The sequence below is a fragment of the Dromiciops gliroides genome, chromosome 3 (assembly GCF_019393635.1).
Source record: "Dromiciops gliroides isolate mDroGli1 chromosome 3, mDroGli1.pri, whole genome shotgun sequence".
NCBI lineage: Eukaryota > Metazoa > Chordata > Mammalia > Microbiotheria > Microbiotheriidae > Dromiciops > Dromiciops gliroides.
The window spans coordinates 176,317,799-176,326,569 of NC_057863.1; the positions used below are offsets into that span (position 1 = coordinate 176,317,799).

Sequence of the window (8,771 nt, forward strand, 5' to 3'; positions counted from 1 at the left end):
AATGTGGAGGAACAGTCCTTATTCTGCCTTACTTCAGCTGGGCGTGACTAGCACCCATTTTGAAAGGTGTTCATTAATTATGTGAAAGATTGCATCTGATTGATCTCATTTTATTTCTCATTTAAAAACAAAACCCCATGGTTGCCCCTAAGCTTTGTATTTCCTTGTTCCCCTTTGTTTGCCACTAGAGGGTGCAAGTCAGCTCTGGGAGCTACATAGGAGAAAGAGACCTTACCCAGCACAAGACTCCAATGTCAGCCACCCTTTTCTCTCTCTAATTGGGAGCATAATCATGAGGCATTCTTGTGTTTCATAAGTACCCTTCCAAGGGTAAAATTAATACAAATTTAGGTCTTGAAGTCTACCCCCCAGCAAATCCCAGTCCTAACATAGAAACCCAAAGGTTTAGGTAGAAAAAAAATTATATTAAGGTATAGATTATCACAAGAGTTTAGCAGCAGTGAAAATAACACTGTTCTGAAATTCAGGAGACTTGGGTTCTTGTCTCAGCTATGCCATTAACTAAAGGCATGACCTTGGGAAAGTCAATTCTCCTCCTTGGGGTCTCAATCTATCAGGAGGTATGACTAAATTGTTTCTAACATTCTAAATTTCTAAAATTATGGGAAGCTCAAACATTCCCCTACCCAACCTCTCCCAACCCCCTCAACTATTTCACATTAAGGTTAAGGGTCTTAGAAATGCCAAAATAAAACTTGGCTGCCAACTCCCCCATTTCAGTGATCAGTATCTTTAAATAAATTACACATTATTTGAATGAATGTATACACGTTCAATCTGTTCATATCTGTACACATTTTCTTGCTCCATTGATTTGATTTTTAAAGAACCCTGACTAATTCACTTTAGCATGAAGTTAATCCTAGACTATAGGGCTAAGTATAAAACAAGTGACATCCTCAAATGGGTGACAAAAATGAGCCGACTAGGGATCATTAAATACTCATTAACTGCATGTTGTCACATTAACTACAGGGTGTAGCACCAATTTTCTCTTCTTTGTCATGAAGCGACACTATCCCCTTTTTATGGAGCAAACCACTAGTGTGATATGATGCCCAACGTCTTTTCTCTGGCTCTTCATTTGGGATTAGTTATTTCTCATGTTTATTTCTATGAAAACAATTATAAAAGTTCACCCTGACAAAATGGGCAAGAGATGATGTTGGCATCAATAAGTCCTTGAAATAGTTAATTGTCAGTAAAATAATTTTTCCGTTCTACTGGCGATGTGTAGCTATTTTCAGCCATGGGTGATAATTGAATGCCTTTGTTTCTTTCCACTATTTTAGGATTTCAAACTTGCCCACACCCCCTAGATTGCTAGGGTTTTCTATTTTAACTCCTTACTCACCCTGAGACTCAGTTTCTCCAAAGTACATTAGCAATTTTCATATGGATGTTGCCAGGGATTGGTGAAGTTGATAGGACATAAAGAATTCATAGTCTTTTTTATAATGTGTGTTCCATAGGAATTGTGAATACCAGCACTGTAAAAAGAGAGCACTAAATTTGGAGTTCAAAGACTGGAATGCTAGTCCTACCTTCGCCATCAGCTAGCTCTCTGTATAACCTTGAGCAAATAAATGCCTTAGCCTCTTTGAACCTTGGCTTGCTGATCTGGAGATCAGCACTGGAGGTGACATCTATAGTACTGGAACCTCACCAGGCTGTTGTATAGAAAGGTAAAATGTAAAGTATTAGGTAAGTAAATAATAAATAAAGGGAGCTAGGTAAAGCTTTATAGAAAAGGTAGGCAGCTAGTTAGTGCAACAGATAGAGTGTTGGAATGAGGAAGACTTGAGTTCAAACCCCACCTCAGACCTCATACCTTTACACGGCTTTACAACCCTGTGCAAGTCACTAATCTTTCTCAGTCTCAGTTTCATCAACTATAAAATGGGGATAATAGTAGCCCCTACCTAATAGGATTGTTGTGAGAATCAAATGAGATAATATATGTAAAAGTGCTTTGGAAACAAATCTTAGAGTGTTATAGAAATGTATTTATTATGTAAATGTGAATTTCTATTATTAATGCTGCTTTTAGCCAATCCTTATCAATCACAGAAACAGCTAGGTAGTGCAGTGGATAGTGTCCTGGGCCTAGAGTCAGAATGACTCATCTCCTAGAGTTCAAATCCAGTCTCAGACTCTTAATAGCTGTATAACTCTGAGCAAGTCACTTAACCCTGTTTATTTGACTCAGTTTCTTCATCTGTAAAATGAGCCGGAGAAGGAAAGGGCAAACCACTTCAGTATATCTACAAAACAAAACAAAACAAAAAAACCAAATGGGGTCATGAAGAATCAGACATGACTAAAAAAACCTGGGGGCAGCTAGGTGGCTGGGGCAGCTAGGTGGCTCAGTGGACAGAGCACCGGCCTTGGATTCAGGAGGACCTGAGTTCAAATCCAACCTCAGACACTTAACACTTACTAGCTGTGTGACCCTGGGCAAGTCACTTAACCCCAATTGCCTCACCAAAAAAAAAAACAGAAAAAAAAACAAGAAAAAAAAAAACCTGAACAACAATAATCAATACACATCTTAATAAACAACTGACACTGTGGAAAGTTATAAATCACCGATATATCAAAATGATTCAACCCTGAGACTAAAACTCAGCCTGAAAGTAGAAAGGGTATACATTTTAATAAGTCCAGAAAAAATATTTTCCTCCCTTTGACCTTGGTACAAAATATAATCTTTCCATCCTCAATTTCTTTCAACTGTGACCAAATGAAAATGTGTGATTGGTATAAATTCACTGAAATTTAGTTTGATTTCATGTTTTACCCAATATTGCCTATTTTGAGGGTCCTTTTCCGAAAAAAGGAGAGTGCCCTTTTTTCTCATCTTCTATGGTTGCTAAGGTAATTTAAAATACATTATATAAGAATTTTCAAGTGCCTATTTCAAATGCCCTTTTTTGAATTTCTTTATAGTACTAAGCAGACATAAAAATAGGGAATACTTATGGAGGGAGGGAGCTGGGAGACAAAAGATTCATTTTCAACTTCTATGAAATCCTATTAGATTGAAGCCTCTCAAACAAAAGTTCCACACCATAGCTCAAAGCCTTATACTTTTCAATAAACATTAAATATTATATTGGCATATAATATTAATAATATAATAATATAATTTAGATATATATAATCATCCAATGTTGATGTATTATATTGAAAATATAACAGAGCTCAGAACATACCAATTTGGTGTCATTTCATGCTCTTCTTAAATAAATTGAATGCAATTTAATAAATTTACCTAAAGTTAGGTAGTTCAGTGGATAAAATGCTAGACTGGAGTCAGGGAGAGCCCAGTTCATATCTGACCTCAGAGACTTACTAGCTGTGTGACCTCAAGCTAGTCATCTCACCTCAGTTTCCTCAACTGTAAATGAGGATGCTCATAGCACCACTTCCCGGGGTTGTTGTGAGAATCAAATGAGATGATATTTGTAAAGAGCTTGGCACAATACCTGGCACACAGTAGGTATTATACACATTTTTATTCCGTTCCTGATAATGCCAAGGTCTGCTCCCTTTCCTGCCCCCATGCCCTCTCTGTCTTCTAAATAATGCTTAGTAAAATGCCCCAGTGGTTTGCCCTTTTAATTTCAAGGCAATGAAACTTTTATTCAATGATACATCTTTTCTATTTAGTGGAAAACGCGCTGGATTTGTATTAAGAGGATCTGGATTTGAATCTCCAACTCTGTTACTTTCTAGCAGTCTGGCCATAGGTAAATCACTTTGCATCTCTTAACCTCAGTTTTCTCATCTGCAAAATGGGTCTAAGACTATTTTTTTTAAATAAGTTTTTATTGATAGCCTTTTTATAAGTCTAAGAACACATGTACCACCTTGTTGTGAGAAAGGTATTTTGTAAACTTTAAAACACAAATAAATATTTTATTATAATAACAACAGTTATAATTGTTATTTTTCAACTTGAGTTTCAAACTTCACTTTTTTGGGGGTGGGGCAATGAGGGTTAAGTGATTTGCCCAGGGTCACACAACAAGTAAGTGTCAAGTGTCTGAGGCCAGATTTGAACTTAGGTTCTCCTGAATCCAGGGCTGGTGCTTTATCCACTGTGCCACCTAGCTGCCCAAAACTTCACTTTCTTCTAACATTATTAAGTTTTTTTGAAGTCACACAACTGAAAAAGGCCAAACTGAGACTTATGGCTTCAAAAGAAGGACCTTAAATCAATGAATGATACAGATAAAGTAGCTAGGCTGTGGATAGTGCAGCAGGCCTGGAGTCAAGAAGACTTTAGTTCATATCCAGCCTTAGGCATTTTCTAGTGGCAAACCCTTGTAGTATCTTTTCCAAGAAAACTCTAAATGGGGTTACAAAGAGTCTGATGTGACTGAAACGATTCTACAACAACGATAACTGTGTAACCTCGGTAAGTCACTTAACCTCTGATTGCCTCCATTTTCTTGTCTAGAAATTAGGTGTAATAATAGCACCTAACATGAAGCCTGGAACATTTTTATTGTTGTTCAGTCATATCACTAGTGTCCAACTTTATGACCCCATTTGGGGTTTTCTTGACAAAGATACTGGAGTGGCTTGCCATTTCCTTCTCCAGCTCACTTTACAGATGAGGGAACTGAGGCAGAGTTAAATGACTTGACCAGAGTCACACAACTAGTCTCTGTGTGATTACTAATATCTGAGGCCAGATTTATGATGGGGTTTTTTAATTGTAAAAATTCAAAATCATTTTGATATTTCCTGCGCACAAAAGCATTAAGATGTTGTTCACAGTTGAGAAAATGCACTGCCTCCCTTTTTTGCACAGCTGTGGGACTACCGGTGTGGTATGTTGCATACACTGTAACAATTGATGTGTTGGTTGGCTGGTTTTTTCTGATTCTCTCTCTCTCTCTCTCTCTCTCTCTCTCTCTCTCTCTCTCTCCCCTGTTTATTACAAAAGATGGCTTGCAATGGAGAGGACAGAGAGAAATATATTATGAAATATATTCCATATATTCAGAAATGGAAAATTTAAAGTAAAAGAAAAATAGTTCTCCCATCATATTTCCTCCATGAAGTCACTGAACAAACCCCACAAATTGTATGAGCATCTCGTAGAAGCTTTCCTTCATATTTCTCCAAAAGAGATGACACTTCACGTAAGCAATTTGGACTTTCTCAACTCACTCTCACAATCAACCTTGAGCAGAATTTTCCAGTGGAGGGAGAAGGAAAGAAGAGATTGTGAGCTGAGGGCAAAGATTGTGAGCCAGGAACAGAGAGAGCACCTCCAGCTGGCCTTAAGCAGGGATAGCCTGCCAAATGTTGAACTACTTACTGGCTTGAGAAAGCATACATTTAAAGATTTAATCTTCATCATTAACATTTTCTATGGAATCTTTTTTGGGGGTGGGGCAATGAGGGTTAAGTGACTTGCCCAGGGTCACACAGCTAGTAAGTGTCAAGTGTCTGAGGCTGAATTTGAACTCAGGTCCTCCTGAATCCAGGGCCGGTGTGTTATCCACTGCACCACCTAAAACTGCCCTCTCATTATTAACATTTTCTAAACCATTTTCTTAAGTCTAGCCAATTAACAGAGCAATAACTCAAACCCCAATTTGTAGTTTACTTATTTCTGATATAAATGCTCACACTGAAAATTTTTAAATGGGGGCTGTTTTTCAGCTCTCTCCAGTTCCTGACCTTAACACTATTGATTAGCAACATTTCCCAGGAAAGAGCCCTAACTTTTGTTCCCTGATATTCCTGTGTAAAGCTGGACCCCATATGTAGCAATCAGAAGACTGACTGAATCTTGCCCTCTCTCAGGCTTCCCCATCCTCCTTGACCTCCATGCCTGCTGTGGGAAGCATCTTTTCAACCCAATGTGTCCTTTAATGCATCAGCAGAATATCTCTCTACAATTAGTCTGTAAAACACATGAGAACTTTATGTGATTTTGACATAGCTAATCGTTCCCAGTTACTCTATTTAAAGCTTTATAAAGACAAAAGTAAAAAAGACAATTAAACAGATTGCAGAGACCAGAGAACGAGGAGCAAGAGAAAAAGAAACCCAAAGAGCCAACAACAATATATCACAAACAGCTCAGCAAATAATAGTGCAGTTTCCCAGCTAATAGAATGGTTTAACACCTGAATACATTCACATGCCTGATTAAACACTAACAACATAAACCCATAAAAGAAGATTATAAGTTGTAATATGTCTTTGCGAGAAACAGCATATTAACCACTGTTTGTATGCTTCTCCAATTACATTCCTTTAATTCTTTTCATTTAGAAAACAGTTTACATTATAATAGCCAACATCACTTCTGTTTTAAAACAATTGATTACATGCATATTGCCAAATTATGGGTCTACAAGGATATTTTCATAAGTGAGTACAATTGAAAATGTGCAGCGGAAATGATTTTTAACTAGGGTTTCTGTAGGAAAAGAAAATATGGTACCCTTCTGGTCATCCCTTCTTACCCTTCCCAGCCTTCCTAGCTCTCTGAAACTTCCGCATTTTCATTCTGGGGGCAGGCTAGATTATTTTAGATTAAGTTCTGTGGGAGTCAGATCATGTAAACTTTGAGCTTCCTCTCAAGTTCACTTATTTCACTGCTGGAAACCGAGGCAAACTACAGAAAGGTAGGCTCTGTGCCCTCTTTTGTATCATAAAATCTTTGAGTCAGAGGATGTTAGGATTAAAATCTGTAAGACATCTTTGAAGCCAGAAAATCAAATACCTCATTTTACAAATGAGGAAACTGAGGCTCAGAGAAGTTACAGTGAAGTGACCATCATGCTTCTGTGTCTTTGCATAGGCTGTCCTTCATACTAGAATTCTATCCCTCTTTACCTTTGCCTCTCAGAATCCTTAATTCCATTCAAGGTTTCCTATCCAAGACCATTTTGCCTTTCTCTTCCTTTCCCCATAATGTGTTAGTGCTCTCACAATGACTCTGAAATTATCAACACAGACAGACAAATAGGGATAGATAAATAGATACATAGATAATAGATAGGTAGATGGGTAGATGATAGATAGATAGATAGATAGATAGATAGATAGATAGATAGATAGATAGATAGATAGATAGATAGATAGATAGATGCTAGATAAAGGGGGAGAGAGAAATGTAGATATAGATATAGATCTGGATATGGATGTAGAATCTAGTTAATCTTTTTTTTTTTGGTGGGGCAATGAGGGTTAAGTGGCTTGCCCAAGGTCACACAGCTAGTAAGTGTCAAGTGTCTGAGGTTGGATTTGAACTCAGGTCCTCCTGAATCCAGGGCCGGTAGTCTATCTACTGAGCCACCTAGCTACCCCCAAATCTAGTTAATCTTAATATTTTCTTTCATGGTTTGCCATGGCCAAAGCATTCATAATCTACTGTTGATAAGCTTTCCTGTACTTAAGTAGGCTGGTCCTTGGAGAGCAAAGTAATTAGTGAAAAAAGAAAAGAATCCATATGTTCTAAAATATTTATAGCAGCTCTCTTTGTGATGGCAAAGAACTGGAAATTGAGGAGATGTTCAGCAATTGGATAATGGCTAAATGAATTGTGGTATAGGGTTATGATTGAATACTATCATGCTGTAAGAAATGATGAGCAATATGAATTCAGAAAAAGAGGGATAGCTCTTTGGCTCTTTCACCACCAGAATGAAGACCATTCTAAGTAACCAGACTGTTGACATCCCAGAAAATGTTGACATCTCTTTTAAGGGTCGTACAGTTATTGTGAAGGGGCCCAGAGGAATCCTCCGTAGGGATTTCAACTATATCAATGTTGAGCTCAGTCTCCTTGGAAAGAAGAAAAAAAAAGGCTCCAGGTGGACAAATGGTGGGGAAATAGAAAAGAACTTGCAACTGTTCAAACTATCTGTAGTCATGTACAAAACATGATCAAAGGTATTACTCTGGGTTTTCGTTACAAGATGAGGTCTGTGGATACTCACTTCCCCATCAATGTTGTTATTCAAGAGAATGGTTCACTTGTTGAAAGCAGAAATTTCTTGGGTGAAAAATATATCTGAAGAGTGCGCATAAGACCAGGTGTGGCTTGTGCTGTTTCTCAAGCCCAAAACGATGAGTTAATTCTTGAAGGAAATGATATTGAACTTGTATCAAACTCAGCTGCCCTGATGCAACAGGCCACCACAGTAAAAAACAAGGATATCAGAAAATTTGGGGATGGTATCTATGTTTCTGAGAAAGGCACAGTGCAACAAGCTGATGAATAAGTTGGAAAAGATGCCAAAGGCAGTGTCCTGAGGAGTCAACACTTATTCAGATGTCAAAATAAAAATACTTTTTGTCATTAAAAAATAAAAGAAAAAAGGGATAGACGCATGAAATAATAAGTGAAATGAGCAGAATCAAGAGAACATTGTATAAAGTAAAAGCAATACTGTTCAAAGAACAATTGTGAACAACTAAGATATTTTGAGTATTATTAATACTCAAATCAAGTACAAAGAACCTATGAAGGAAGATGCTATACACATCCAGAAAAAGAACTGAGAGACAGAAGTATGCATAGTAATGTTTTACACACATACGTGTATATATAATATTTATATGTAACATATATAACATGTGTGTATAGGAATATATTATAGATTTATTCATATACATGTGTGTTTATATTTTATAATACAATTTATAATATGTGTCTATACATAATGCATATATACTCATGTATGCATATATAAATATATAATATATTCATGTAC

The 8,771-nt window shown here is 37.1% G+C and overlaps 1 pseudogene; it reads left to right on the top strand.

The window, feature by feature from the left end:
* Window positions 1-7,698: 7,698 nt before the first annotated feature.
* Window positions 7,699-8,356, top strand: LOC122750335 (annotated as a pseudogene).
* The last annotated feature ends 415 nt before the right edge of the window (window positions 8,357-8,771 follow it).